Consider the following 15,501-nt stretch of genomic DNA (forward strand, 5'->3'; position numbering starts at 1 on the left):
GAAAATTAAATAAAATTCTTGTACTAAAACAATTACATATGCTAACTATATACATCCATGATGTATGCATTGCAGTTGCCGAAGTATAATGGGAGACATACCTGAAGAAGTTATCTCACGACAAGCAACTGGATTATGTGAGCACTCGCAATTGTGTGTTGGTCACACTAGTGGGAAATTATCTTGTAACATCATCACTGGTGTAACAGTGTTGATGACACAGTCAGTAACACACATACTACCCTCAGGATTACACAAGGTACATCATACTCTACGTACATGCATGCAACTTATAGTGATACACAGTGGAGTCATGTGCAGCTAATTTACACCGAAACTTCTCCAGTCCAACACCTCAGAATACCTCTATAATTTGACATTGTTTTGCATACCAAAAAGACTTTTGCTATGTCATACTACCTCAATAATTTGACATCCTTGCTAATCCGACACAATTTTCTTATCCCAATGAGCGTCGGAATATAGTGATTTCACTGTAGTTTATTTTAACAGCAACATTTACTATGTCACAGGTAAAAGAAGATCTGAATAACAATCAAGAAGTTCACTGAACTACAAGTACCACCTGCAGGGATTTTCTAGGGGGGGAGGCAAAGGGGGCATTTCCCCCCCCCTGAAAATGATTTTGCCCCCCCCCCCTGAACTCTGCCTCAACCAGCCCAATGATGAAACAATGATAAAATGATTTGAAATCATAAAATTTAGTCGATGGCTAGCTAGCTACAATAAAACAAATTTAGCCTAATTTAAGTTCTGCCCCCCCTCAATTTCTGAAAAACTCGGATTGCCCCCTCTGAATTTATTTTCTATGACATTTATACCATCAACTGTTCAGCATAGACTATATATGTACAACATACACAGCAGCGGCGGAGGAAGTAGTTGATATGAGGGGGGGCTCCGCTGAGCTGACCCAGACTTATTTCTATAGTTTGGTAAGGTGAGACCAAAAAAAAAAGGTCACAACCAACTGACAAGAGCTTTCCACCTCACCAGCTACCATTTCTAGCTGATAAACTACATAAAAATCCTTACATAGCTCGCTACACACTGACTACTTTATTAGAGTGACTGCTCTATTAGAGTATCTCGATCTTTATCACGGTTTTCAGCCCCACTCCAAGAAAGATAATTTCGGTGTGATATCATTCTAAGCCCCCTAGCCCCCCCCCCCCTTTCCGCCGCCTATGATACTCAGTCAGTAACTTTTTATAAACTAACATGATATTTATATACATCATTTAAATTGTGTTATCAAAATAATTGTTTTCTAACATATAACAAAGGATAGTCACTGTACTTCCCTGTGTCAACACAATGGAGTCCTTTTGATTGTTTGTGCAGGGGACAAAAAAAAACTTAGCCAATAAGGGGACTCAGCCATTATAACTGCAATTCCACACAAATCAAGCATTCTACCAGCATATATAAACAAAGGAATGGGACTCTAATTTTCCTTAGTGTGACCAGATAACAAGCCTAAGTTGCTACTAAAGTGCTGTTGTTGCACTGACATCATCCTATGGTTGGTAAACACCACAGTCGGATATCAGACATTAGTGGGTATGTTAGGATGTGGTGTTTTGGCTAGTGTATTTAGTTGTTTACTGTACATAGATAACCTTAATTCCTACGCATCAAGGGAATAAATTTACACCTTATCACCCAAGAAACAAAATTGTATGCACAGTTAATTAATGTCCTGCTATATATTTGAATCTTTTGGGATCTTGTTAAAGTGTCTTTACTAGAGACCTAGGTGTCCTGATTTCAGGAGTATACACAAGTGCATGGGATCATGGATAAGTGTCCTGATTATCAAAGTGTCCTTATTAGCGAGGTGTCCCGGCTGATTTCAGGAGTCTAAATGTGTATACACTAATACAAATTGGACCATGCAGCCATTGGACAAGTGCCACAACAAGAAACTGGATTATGTGAGCACTCACAATTGTACATCAGTCACACCAGTGGGAAACTACCTTACAACATTGTCACTGGTGTAACAGTGTTGAAGACACAGTCAGTAACACACACTCTACCCTCAGGATTACAGTAACTTATATACAATGGAGTCATGTGCAACTAATCATATATCAGCTACACATTTAGCCATCAACTTTTCATGTCACAGAGATAAAAGCAGCTTTGGAGTTAAACTACAAGTATCCAGCTGTCTGCATGGCATCTCTGCAATCAAGTGTTCAGCATTATGATTATACTGTATACAGTCAGAACTTTTATATCATGCAATCTTGCATACTTTTGATACATTTTCAATAACAATGATAGCCCTTTACGTACCTTCCTTGTTTAATTCTTTCCTTTCCAACAACTAACAGCTGAGTTGATTTTAATTTAAAATGGTCAATAATTTCAATGTTTTATATTATACACATTGGATAATGTTTACAAATCAACATTACCTTGTCTATAGGTGATTCTATCCCATCACTGGCCCTCCTGGTGAAATAAGTTTTGGGGAAATGCTACAGAATAGATTGGCATTGTTGTTTTCAAGTTTATACCATAAATTTTAAAGCCTTGTAAGATAAAAATCCTGCAGCTTCTGGGGATTAACCAGATGCCCCTGAAAATCTACTTTACATACTGTAATATTTACCCACCCCCCACCATCATAAACTAGTCAGCTGGTGGAGAACAATTAATCTAATCCAAAACAGCCAAGCTGTAAAAAAGTGTGCGGCCCTCAGAAAGGCTATGGTGAAAAAAGATGTGAAATCCAAGGTCGCGGCCAAGAAATGGCTGTGATGGTAGGTTATTGGTAAAAATTTTAATAATGACAATTCAGGTAAATTTTGTGAAGCGGCACAAAAATTCACCTGAATTGTCGTTATTAAAATTTTTACCATTAACCTACCATCACAGCCATTTCTTGGCTGCCACCTTGGATTTCACATCTTTTTTCACCATAGCCTTTCTGAGGGCCGCACACTTTTTTTACAGCTTGGCTGTTTTGGATTAGATTTCATTTCTTTTTGTATTTGTATACCCCAAAGCCGGCCTATGGCCAGCTTTGTGACTTTTTTAACCTATGTTTTTTTTCTTTACTACAGGAAGAAGAAAAGATGAAGTAGATGTACTTTAAATATTTTATCAGTAAATGTACAAATTATATATATAATACATATGTGACCGAATTTGCGAAAAGGGGCCTTCCACACACATCCAATTTGCCAACTTTGACGATTATTGATAACTTCAGATTGGAAAGAGCTATTGCCTTGAAATTTGGGCAGTGGTGATTTCTTTGCAGCTGAACTCTCCACATGATGGTTTCTTTGTAGCTGATAGCTGAACTCTCTACAAGGTAATTTCTTCTAGCTGATCTCTCTACAGGGAGATTTGTTTGTAGCTGAGCTATCTACAAGGTAACTTCTTCTAGCTGATCTCTCTACAGGGTGATTTGTTCGTAGCTGAATTCTGTACAGGTGATTTGTTTGCAGCTGAGCTCTTTACAGAATGGTTTCTTTGTAGCTGAACTCTCTACAAAGTAACTTCTTCTAACTGATCTTTCTACAGGGTGATTTGTTTGTAGCTGAACTATCTACAAGGTAATTTCTTCTAGCTGATCTCTCTACAGGGTGATTTGTTTGTAGCTGAATTCTGTACAGGTGATTTGTTTGCAGCTGAGCTCTTTACAGAATGATTTCTTTGTAGCTGAACTCTCTACAAGGTAATTTCTTCTAGCTGATCTCTCTACAGGGAGATTTGTTTGTAGCTGAACTATCTACAAGGTAACTTCTTCTAGCTGATCTCTCTACAGGGTGACTTGTTCGTAGCTGAATTCTGTACAGGTGATTTGTTTGCAGCTGAGCTCCTTACAAAATGGTTTCTTTGTAGCTGAACTCTCTACAAAGTAACTTCTTCTAACTGATCTTTCTACAGGGTGATTTGTCTACAGTTTTCTACAGGGTGAGTTTTCTACAGGGTGATTTGTCTACAGGTGTCTACAGGGTGATTTCTCTAACTGATCTTTCTACAGGTTTCTCCTTCACTTTTCTGCTCCATACCCACCTTATACCCATCCACCAGCAGGAACAATCTTGTGTATCAGTCTCTATAGTGTATGGACTCTGAGACTCTCACCAGTACAGAGTATATACTTGGTACTATAGTCCTCCACATGCAGTGTTAAGCCCACATGCAGTGTTAAAGCCATGAGACCATATCAGTAATGTGTATACACATCTGTGAGCATATGAAAATATTGTATGCATGATATCATCGGTAATTCTAAAAGCTAGACAACACGTTTCTAGTACTGATCATGAATCAAGCTTGTGCAGGTGTTTAGGTGGTCTGCCTAGTATACTTAGTAAACAAGTGAGTGTACATGAAGAGCAGACACTGGCTACATGCAATGCAATGGTCCCTTTTATTAACACATGCTGGCTGCATACATTTTGGAATGAATCTGCAGTATTCTAGTACAATATTGCAGTTATAATGAAAAAAACAACAACAAGAAGTACTCTGGACATCCTGAAGGATTGGTGAAGTTTGTGAAGTCTTTTCATGATGGCATAATAGAGAAATTTGAGGTCACCAATGGTCTCCATCAAGGGTGTACAATGGCCCTACTTTGTTTAAGCTATAATTATTATGCAAATGTTGTTGCTGAGAGGTGGACAAGGAGATTGATGATGTAGGTACACTGCTGTACAAGAAGGAAGGAATGTTAGGCTGTCAGTGAAGCACTACTGCAGAAAGGAAAGAGACATTGCTGATGTTGTGTACGTTCTTGGCACACTGCATGCAGAGCTGTCAGGGTTTATGTGGAGGTAGCAAGTTCTTTGGGAGCTTTCAAGGACCAACTCTTCATGGTGATTGGCAGGGGAGTGGCTGATGAGAAGTGCTTCTTGTTGTGGGTAATAACCTCATTAACTGGGTGGGCTATTTTGCTTAACTTGGGTCCTTGATTATAGACAACGGAAGAAATATTGATGAGTTGAGGGAGACTAGCTAGCCCATGCCTCTAAGGTTTTGGAGCTTTATGTCACAGGAATTTTCATCTGTCTGTTGATACTAAGCAACAAATCTATAGGATATGTGTAGTGTCAGTCTTGCTGAATGCTGGATATCACTTTGTGGGCAGTGAGCAGTTTCCATCACAGGACTGTGAAGCAACATCTGTGGGAGCACCATATGATCAGCTACAGTGAGGGGAATGTAGGGAGGCTGTCTAAACTAATGAAGGGAATTTATCTACCCATCACATTCCACTATCCTGATTTGAGTAACTGTGTTTATTTATAAGTCTTCAGGATACTCATTTTATTTACAGTGTAAGTCTTCAGAATACTGTATCAGAGAATCTCGCTCTGGATACTCATGTTCTGTAACTAACTCTTTGAATGACAACTGGTTGAAAAGATTCCTCAACACAACAGACAGTTTTCTGAATCCTTACCCAGCTCATTGTATTTGCTGCTCTTTTCTGGGGAAGGCTTCCAACCAGATCTTGTTTCCACTCCATCAACTGTCTTTAACACCTTTTCTGTTTCTTGAACACTGACTATATGGCTCCCAAGGATTTAGTCCACATTTCATTAAGCATATAGCCTCCTAAACTTAACCGATAGTTGACTCATACATCAGCAATAATATGTTAATAAATGCAATATGTTGTGTTGCGGGTATTTGTCATGTGTCCCCAATATCCTTGACTTGCTCGTTGGCTGCAATGGCACAAAAAGAGAAGTTCTGTGTGCTGTATACCTCACATATTGCATAACAAAATTAGATCATTACCATGTAACATAACCACTAAAAAAAGTCCCTTGAAAAGTCCCATCAATAGCCACAAATTATTATATCTTTTGTCAGTATGAATGGCATGTGTAAGAAAAGCATGCAGGTAATATTCAAAGACAGCACACTAGCCATTGATGGACTTGTTTAATGGTAAGTTCATAGCATTTACATGGATCACTTGGGTGACCGACTTCTCCATTAACCATAGCTATGCATCTTTTATTAAATTTATTTATTTCAATTAATGTACAAACTCAGATATGAGTATTGCCATACAAAAGTGTGATAAGTAAGTAGTATGATTGTAATAGTCCAGCTCTGTTTGAAAGCTGGTAAATCCGGTGAACTTTTCAGGTACTGGGGTATAATATGATCACTTGTGGAAAACAAGGAGTAGGTGTATGCATTCACTCTACAGGGTAGCTGTTGAAATTTCTCAGTATGTCCTCTCAGCAGTGTTATACCCTTTACCTACTCTCAAAAATGCCATTGCAAGATGATAACTGGCTTATCAACACTTGTATATTCAGATAAAAGCCATGGCTCCAATTTGAAGGTATGTAGCAAGGTTGTGCGATGTGGCTACTTTATGGGGTGGATATCACAGATCAAAATGCAGTATGTTTGTTAATTAACTGTGAAATAATTATAATAGTATACCTACAAGCTTTAATGAATAGATCATTCTATGAATAGATGTATATTCTATGAGTGAATGGACTACAAATAATAATTCACCCAAAAGGCAACATAGTATCCATCCAGAGAATATATACTATATCTTAGTGCTGTGTTCATAATTCACGATCACAACTTTACTTCTAATATACAGCATAACATAAGAAAGATATAACATTCGTTCAATGAAGTAAAATATGGTAGCACATTCTCCTGAAGTGCAAGGAAATTGCACTCACCTACAAATTGGCATCATCATAAAAAATACAAAAGTTCCACAAGGAATGTTGGATTCCCTAGTTAAGATCAGGCACCCAGTTAACATCTATAACACACACACACACACACACACACACACACACACACACACACACACACACACACACACACACACACACACACACACACACACACACACACACACACACACACACACACACACACACACACACACACACAAACACAAAATATAACTAGAGTTATATTACTACTATGTATGTGATACGTTACACACCTTGGTGGAAATTTATAGTGATACGTAGGTGTGCTTGCCTTGTACTTACTACACATGTGGGTATTGTATGTATGGTACAGCTGAAAAACTACACATCTGGTCAATCTATATATTTGTAGCAAATTTATATGTACAACTATGCATTAACCAAGGCATTCTATGCAGACCATGATACGTATCTAGTTATTTACAGGGATAACAGTTGTTGATAAATTCTTACTCTAGAGTGGGGTGCTTATTCAAACATATAGGGTTTAATAAAACCCTTTATGACTGTCACGACATATATGATGTGGTGATATCATTTTTTTATTTTTTATTTTTATTATTACTTTATGGCAAGTATGCCAAAGGTCTGCACGCAACTGGTGCTTGCAGCCTAAAACACAAGTTATACATACATTATAATTACTTTAACTAATTATAACTTAGCTATAGTGTTTGAAAGTTTGATGGTGGCGAGAGATCGTGACATTTGCTGCACGGACATAGATAATGGTAGGTACAGTGATTGTCATCGTCAAAATGAGTTACAAAATGATTCCACATAAATTTCTTTAGTTTAGCCTTGATGGTTGCAATTGATAAATTGGTATTGATTACAGGAAGAGCATTCCACAAACGAGGAAGGCGATGGAAATAAGAGTTTCTATTTAAGTTTGTACTATGGAGACGATGTTTGAGTTTATTATGTGTAGAGGATCTGGTGTGACCCTGAGTAAATGTAATGTACCTATTAATGTCAAAGTTTCTTGTGGGTGACTTAAGTGACATGATCATCTGTATAATATTATGATGATCATGATATCACCACCACATCATCAGCATCAAGAATTCACTTGTATTTGACTTCACAATGATGATATCACTAGCAACTTCACACTTTGTTAAGTCACTTTTCACACTACTGTATAAGGAAGTGTGAAACTGTATATAAAAGTAACCTACCACTATAGCTATACACATAGTTGAAGTATATACAGACAGAAAGTGTGGTCACACTGGAACAACTGTAAGTTTATTGTGTATTATACCTGCTCAGTATGTTTGTCTTCTATCCTAAAGCTTTGGTGAAACAATTTTGTGCAAACAAAATCTCTGCATGACCAACAACAGCAGCTAGAAGGGTGGGATTAGACTTGTGTGAAATCACCTAATAAGGGATCATGTTTTCTATCGTCAGTATAACTATTTAAGAGCACCCAAGCTATACAGCTCTTAGTTATGATAGATAATATGCATACAGTCTTGTAACACAGTGTAAGTATGTATGATTGTGCATGAAGATGTAAGACAGCTGCATAATCATCTAGTTTCTAATATGCATTTTCTGGACTGCAGGGAGCTAGGGAAAGCATTTAGTTTGAATTGCCAACACTAGAGTTTATTGTGTTTGCATATATATAGTGTGTGTGTGTTTGTGTGTGTGTTTGTGTGTGTGTGTGTGTTTGTGTGTGTGTGTGTTTGTGTGTGTGTGTGTATGTGTGTGTGTGAGATAGGTGTTAGTAGTTAAAACTAAAACGCTTGCCCCATCTACCAGTTCTTCATCGCTTTCTTCTACCTTTAAGAAGCATGAGAATATCAAGCGTCGAACTTATGGTCAGAGAATTCGTGAGGTTGAGCATGCTTCTTTGACACCTATCGTCATGTTGGCAACAGGGGGTTGGCTCACGAGGCCACAGTTTTCTACAAGTGTCTGGCTTCCCTCCTATTGGCTAAGTGGGGTGATGAATACTCCTAGTCCTGGGTTGGCTTCGGTGTTGTCTTGGTTTTTCTCTGCTCCGTTCAGCTATTCAATGCATTCGAGGTGCACGTTCATTACACTAGGGCTCCACCACCAATGGATTTAGTGCAAGTGGAGTCCCGCTTGTCAGAGTAACATGCTGACTGTGTTACTCTGCTTATCTATTGTCTTGTTCAGTTGTCCAGCATGTGCCTTTCTTTGTGCTGGGGGTGGCAGGCAAGGGCAGTCCATCAAGCCTGGGTGAAAAAAACAAACAAAAAAAACTATGGAAATGAAATATAATTCTTGTATTAAACAATTACGTATATGCTAACTATATTTATTGCAGTTACAGAAGTATAATGGGAGACATACCAGAAGAAGTTATCTCACAACAAGAAACTGGTTTATGTGAACACTCACAATTGTGTGTTGGTCACACTAGTGGGAAATTACCTTACAACATTGTCACTAGTGTAACAGGGTTGATGACACAGTCAGTAACACAAACACTACCCTCAGGATTACACAAGGTACATCATACTCTACGTACATGCATGTAACTTATAGTGATACACAATGGAGTCATGTGCAGCTAATCATATCAGTTTCAATATTTAATATGTTACAGGTAAAAGAAGATTTGAAGAACAACCAAAAAGTTCAGTGAACTACAACGTCCACCTACAGTGTCCACCTGTCTATCATTAATTGTTCAGCATTGACTATATATGTAACACATACTAGTCAGAAACTTTTAATATTATTTTTTAAAAACTGTAAAACTGCTATATACGTAAATTGTTTTTTTAACCACATAACAATAGATGGTCACAATACTTCCCTAGGGAGCAAAAAAGTTAAAACAAAGAAAAAAACTGCCAATAATGGGATTTAGCTATTTAACCATAACTACACAAGTCAAGTACTTTACCAACATATCTGTTGTCCTGTGGAATGGGACTCAGTAATTTTCTTTATACCACAGCTTTCAATATATTGTTAAGGACATGTAGAAGTTTTGAATTTGAAGGCTTAGCATGGCCAGATGATGAGCGTTGCACTTCGAACATGGATTGTCAATAGTTATAACTGCTTATCTTTGTTGGTTTGTTATAATAAGCTATCATGTTTCTATATATGATAGTGTTGTTACTGTGGTGACACCATCCTATAAGGCTGGTAAACACTATAGTCAGATATCATGCAGCATTTCTCCTGTGGTTGTTTGCATGAAAACAACTTTATCAGTGTGTTCAACACCTCACAACCTTCAATGCATGTATTTGCGTGTGTATAGTGTACATGTACATAGTGATGTAGTGAACAGGGCAAATAATGTGCTAAAAGATACCTACCATCAAAGGTTGGTCCATATAATGATTCCTCTCCACTTCCTGCCCCATCAATGATGTCCCCATCTTGTACCCATCCACCTGGCACAACTCTGTGTATTGGACTGTGGAGGTAGGATAGGTGAAGTCCAGTGGACTCTGAAACTCCATTCTCCCCAATACAAAGAACCGTAAAGTTAGTGCAAGTGTTCCTAGACATGTTTTGGTAAATAGCACCTATGTAAATACATATACACCTTAGTGACACGTAATACACATACAACTAGTACCCTAAAAAAATTGTGGTCATATACACATATGCATACAACTAATAGCCAAACTTGTCTTTGTGGTTACCCACAAAATCATACTTTCATTGTGGTTACCCACAAAATCATATTGTTACAATGTGATGTCACAGCAATCACACAATCTACATAGTACATTAAAGCAGACTGGCATTATTTACCAAAACACGTCTAGGAACACTTGCACTAACTTTAAGGCTCTTTGTATTGGGGAGAATGGAGTTTCAGAGTCCACTGGACTTCATCTATCCTACCCCCACAGTCTGATACACAGAACTGTGCCAGGTGGATGGGGACATCACTGATGGGGCTGGAAGTGGAGAGGTATCAATATATGAACCAACCTTTGATGGTAGGTATCCGCTATTACGTATTTGCTCTGTTCACTATACAGAAATTTATACGCATGTACATACCATATAGTGACTATTATAGGAAAATATTTATAGACTGGTCTGCAAATAAGTGTACAGTTTACATAATAGCACATACATACTTGGTAAATCAGCATATGGCACAACTATCTGAACTATACAAGCTCACAACAATGCCAGAATGTCTCATTAAAAAGGAGTTACTTGTACATGTATACATATTATGCAGTTGGCACAATTTTGAGTGTATTATAACTTAATTCATTAAACAATAGTCGTTATGGGAAATGGAATTTCTCACATCGGCACTATAACTCGTCTGTGTAACAAGATTAGTAGCTGGAGAAAACACAAAACAAGATGTAGCTGCTACTAAAATACCTCACAATGACAACAGTAGTACACAACTCACAAATATTCTTCCTTTATAGCTTGTCTAGCAACATCCCCAACTGCACTTCACCATTAGCAGTAGGCGTGGTCACTTGTGGTGTGGACTAATTAACAAAATTTACCCTACTTGACTTTTCCATGATATCTGTAGGACTTGTCCACTTTTTATAACAATTGTAGCTACAACGTTACTTGCTGCCTAACCATAATCAAATCTTTCAGGCATGCATATAAACAAATCCAGTTGTTACACTCGTATTGGCATCAAGGCTATCAGCCTGAACGGAAGTGTTACATATTAGCTGTAACATGGGCACTAATGATTTGCCTATATGTATGCCCTCAGTCCTCGGGCTTTGGGCATACATATCAGGCAAATCACTTGTTACAATTATAAAATGTAGTTCAGTATGCAAACACCTTGAGACAAACTCTATCTTATGTGACGCCCAACATGGGTTCAGGAAGAATCGCTCATGTAAGACACAACTCATTACAGCTGTGCATGACATAGCCACACGCCTCAGTTCTGGAGACCAAGTTGGTATTCTTTTTCTGGACTTTTCAAAGGCCTTTGACAAAGTGCCTCATGCACGGCTACTTCACAAACTGGAATATTATGGAATTCGTGGAGCTTATTTAGAACGGATTAAAGACTTTCTCACAAATAGAACTCAGCAAGTTGGTATAGACAACAAGATTAGTGTTCCATTTCCAGTGCTCTTGGTGTACCACAGGGGTCTGTGCTGGGCCCCCTTCTATGCCTTTCATTCATCAATGACTTGCCTAGTAATATCAACTCTGTATTGAAGCCTGATGGTGTTCATTGACAGCCCAAGTGATCACCAAACCTTGCCAAAATGACATTTATAAATTAGCTCAGTGATCAAACATCTGGCAGTTACCTTTTATCTTACAAAGTGCGAACACCTCATAGTTATGTAACAACAAGCCTTACCCCTCTGAGTATCACTATCTGTTGAATGATTGAACTATTAAGAGAGTACCATCCACAAAATATCTTGGCTTCACTATTTCTTAGAATTTGTCTTGGTCTACACACACCTCAGAAGTTATTGGTTGAGCAAACTTAGCTGGCATTTTTTCAGGAGAAATTTTGGGATTAAATAACATACCAGAATGCTTAACTAAAAATCCTTATAAACATTAGTAGAAGCAGCAAGTTGTAAGTATTTTTGTAAAAGAAGGCAAATTAAACATAACCATAATTACCACTACCAAGTACAGTGTGCAATGTTTTGCACAAAGTGCGATCTGATTAAGGAACTACATATATAGAAAGAATTTATTTTGACTTTGTAATTCTCTGTGTACGTTATCCTTGAAAATATTTTGTGAAAAGTATAATAAACCAATACATCGACAATATTATCTGTCAATGATTTCCAGTCATATGGTATAATGTATTGTTATTGTGGAAGATTTTCTTCCAAAGCTAGGTGAATTCTGCTTCACAGCATTATGGAATCTGAGCAGAGTACAATATGTGAACCTGACCAGTGGTTAACAGATGAATGGACGCAAACATATTACAGGGAATTAGTGTATTTATCACAGTTGTAATTATTGTATGTATACTATAAAATACTGTACTGTAACACTACACTACACTGTAACTATACTGTAACTATATTACCAAGAGTTCATAGTTAAAAAACGTTAGGCACTGTCAACATTCTGGCAGTGGTCACAAAATGTGTACAACAGTGACCAGACAATTTACTTGCTGCCCCCACACAAATCGTCTGGCAAGCAAAATTAGCAATATACGTAAATAAATTTTGTATCCTTACTAGCATAGCTGAAAATGATAACTGCTTAAATCACAACTTGTATAAAATACCTTACTACAGTGTATATACGTGTAACAAACCCTTGTCCTTCCCATTACACTAATCTTCTCAGTGAAACAACTCGTTTTCCATCCATTGCCAGGGTCACCCCTACTTTACAGAAGTTACCAACTAAAACAGGGCTGGCATGAAAATAGTGCACTACTCATTGATTTCCTGGCAGCTGGTTTTCCATATGGCTTCACCATCAAATTTGTAGGGTCTGAAATAAGCAAGCTATCACCGTATACTAACTCAGCTATGTTATCTACCCTTTACAACAGACAGGAACTTTCTGAGATGTGTGTAGCATAAGTTTAGTGAACCCTTTAAAGCAAACACCTCCTTCATGCTTGGCATGGAGTTGCAGTTAGACTACACTATTTACAAGTATCTGATAATGTGGTCCAGGACCTACTGTTCTTATCACATCCTTTGTTCACACGTTAGTTTTACCAATCTCTCCCCAGATAACAAGGTCTGGAGCAAGACTAAGTTCTACCCATGTCTTGAAATGGTTTTTAAAAATTCACCATTACTGGATATAAAACATTGGCTCATATCAAAACTTGTGTAAGATATTCCGGATTTCCGAATGGGTTACGCCCGTTTCGTATAAAATAACACCGTCCTCTAAACAAGGCGCCATAACTTCCACGTACTTTGGTTGACAGACACGAAGTTTGATTTATCAGATTCCTTGATGAAAGGTGATTCGATTCATGTGTAAGTTCTTTGTGTAGTAACGAAGGGGAAGCTAAAAAGGAGCCTTGTACCGCGAAATTTACGTGTTCAGAATGCCCGTAAAAACACGTGTTTTTAAACATATTTCTATAAACTAACCTGTTTAACAATTTGTACGGTCGGAGTCTTATTAAGCATCCTTCGCTGCGTAGAATGATACCAAATTTAGCGAATTTGGTTGAGGATAACAACTTGTAAATTGGGATTTTCCCGGCAATATGATTAAAATTTCCAATAGGTTAATGTATGGAGCGCGAATTATGTCATCATCAGCAGTAAATAACTGTCGCTATGGTGACATTTTCCCATTTGTACGGTCGGAATTAGATAGAGAAATTCAAGGGCTTTCTTTTATTGTACGGTGTGCTGTAGAAATTTTGTGAGTTAAAGGTTGTAAATTAGTGTTTTTGTGTGTAGCGTAAAATACATGTATTTTGTATTGGACAACAAATGACAAGGAATGATGAGATTTTATGATCAGCCTGTTTTACCAAGTTGAGGTTTCAAAAAAGATATTAAACAGATATTAGATTTATTTAATGCATAATTCTTAAATTTTAAAAGTTTAACCCAGTGTTTGAAAACTTTTAATGTTGACCACCTGAAAATGCTTGATTTGACAAATTCCATACATATGTTTTGATATGTTCTGCACAAGTGCAGCTTAAGTTTTACTGCTTGCCCATACAAAATTCACCACTCGTATCTTGAAAAACCACCAAGTAATTTGCTATTGCATATATATATACCACACCTGTGGTTGAGATCAAAAGCGCCGCGTTGTGGTATATAACTGATATACCACACTTTGTGGCTACGCTTACCATATATGGTGTAACTTCACACATTCCACGAAATCCTTATCTAAATGGTAAACAAGTCTCTAATAACAAGCGCCTAAATCAACCAACAATTATTCACCTCAGAAACTGGAACAAGTTTCAATGAATTCTTGTCTCCTTCGTGGATAACTCACTAATCGCAACTATGTGGGCGTCGCACCATTAAAAGTGTAAAACAACTGATCCACCAAGAATTTCTATTGATTTCCACCTCCAGGAGGTGCTGTTTCACTATAACTTACTATCTATATCGTTTTCATCTACTGGGTTGTAGATATACACACTCTCACTCTAGCACACATTTTTTGGCCATATCCCTCGTAAGCATGTTATAACTATAAATTAAGTGATATACCACGCTTTGTGGCTATCCTTACCATATATGGTGACTTCACACATTCTGTGAAATCCTTATCTAAATGGTAAACAAGTCTCTAATAACAAGCGCCTAAATCAACCAACAATTATTCACCTCAGAAACTGGAACAAGTTTCAATGAATTCTTGTCTCCTTCGTGGATAACTCACTAATCGCAACTATGTGGGCGTCGCACCATTAAAAGTGTAAAACAACTGATCCACCAAGAATTTCTATTGATTTCCACCTCCAGGAGGTGCTGTTTCACTATAACTTACTATCTATATCGTTTTCATCTACTGGGTTGTAGATATACACACTCTCACTCTAGCACACATTTTTTGGCCATATCCCTCGTAAGCATGTTATAACTATAAATTAAGTGATATACCACGCTTTGTGGCTATCCTTACCATATATGGTGACTTCACACATTCTGTGAAATCCTTATCTAAACAGTAAACAAGTCTCTAATAACAAGCGCATAAATCAATCAAGAATTATTCATCTGGGCAAGGAGAAGAATTTTCCATGAGCTCTTGTCTCCTTCATAGATAACTCACTAATCGTGAGTAGTTGAGC

The sequence above is a fragment of the Dysidea avara genome, chromosome 6 (genome assembly GCF_963678975.1).
Source record: "Dysidea avara chromosome 6, odDysAvar1.4, whole genome shotgun sequence".
NCBI classification, from domain to species: domain Eukaryota; kingdom Metazoa; phylum Porifera; class Demospongiae; order Dictyoceratida; family Dysideidae; genus Dysidea; species Dysidea avara.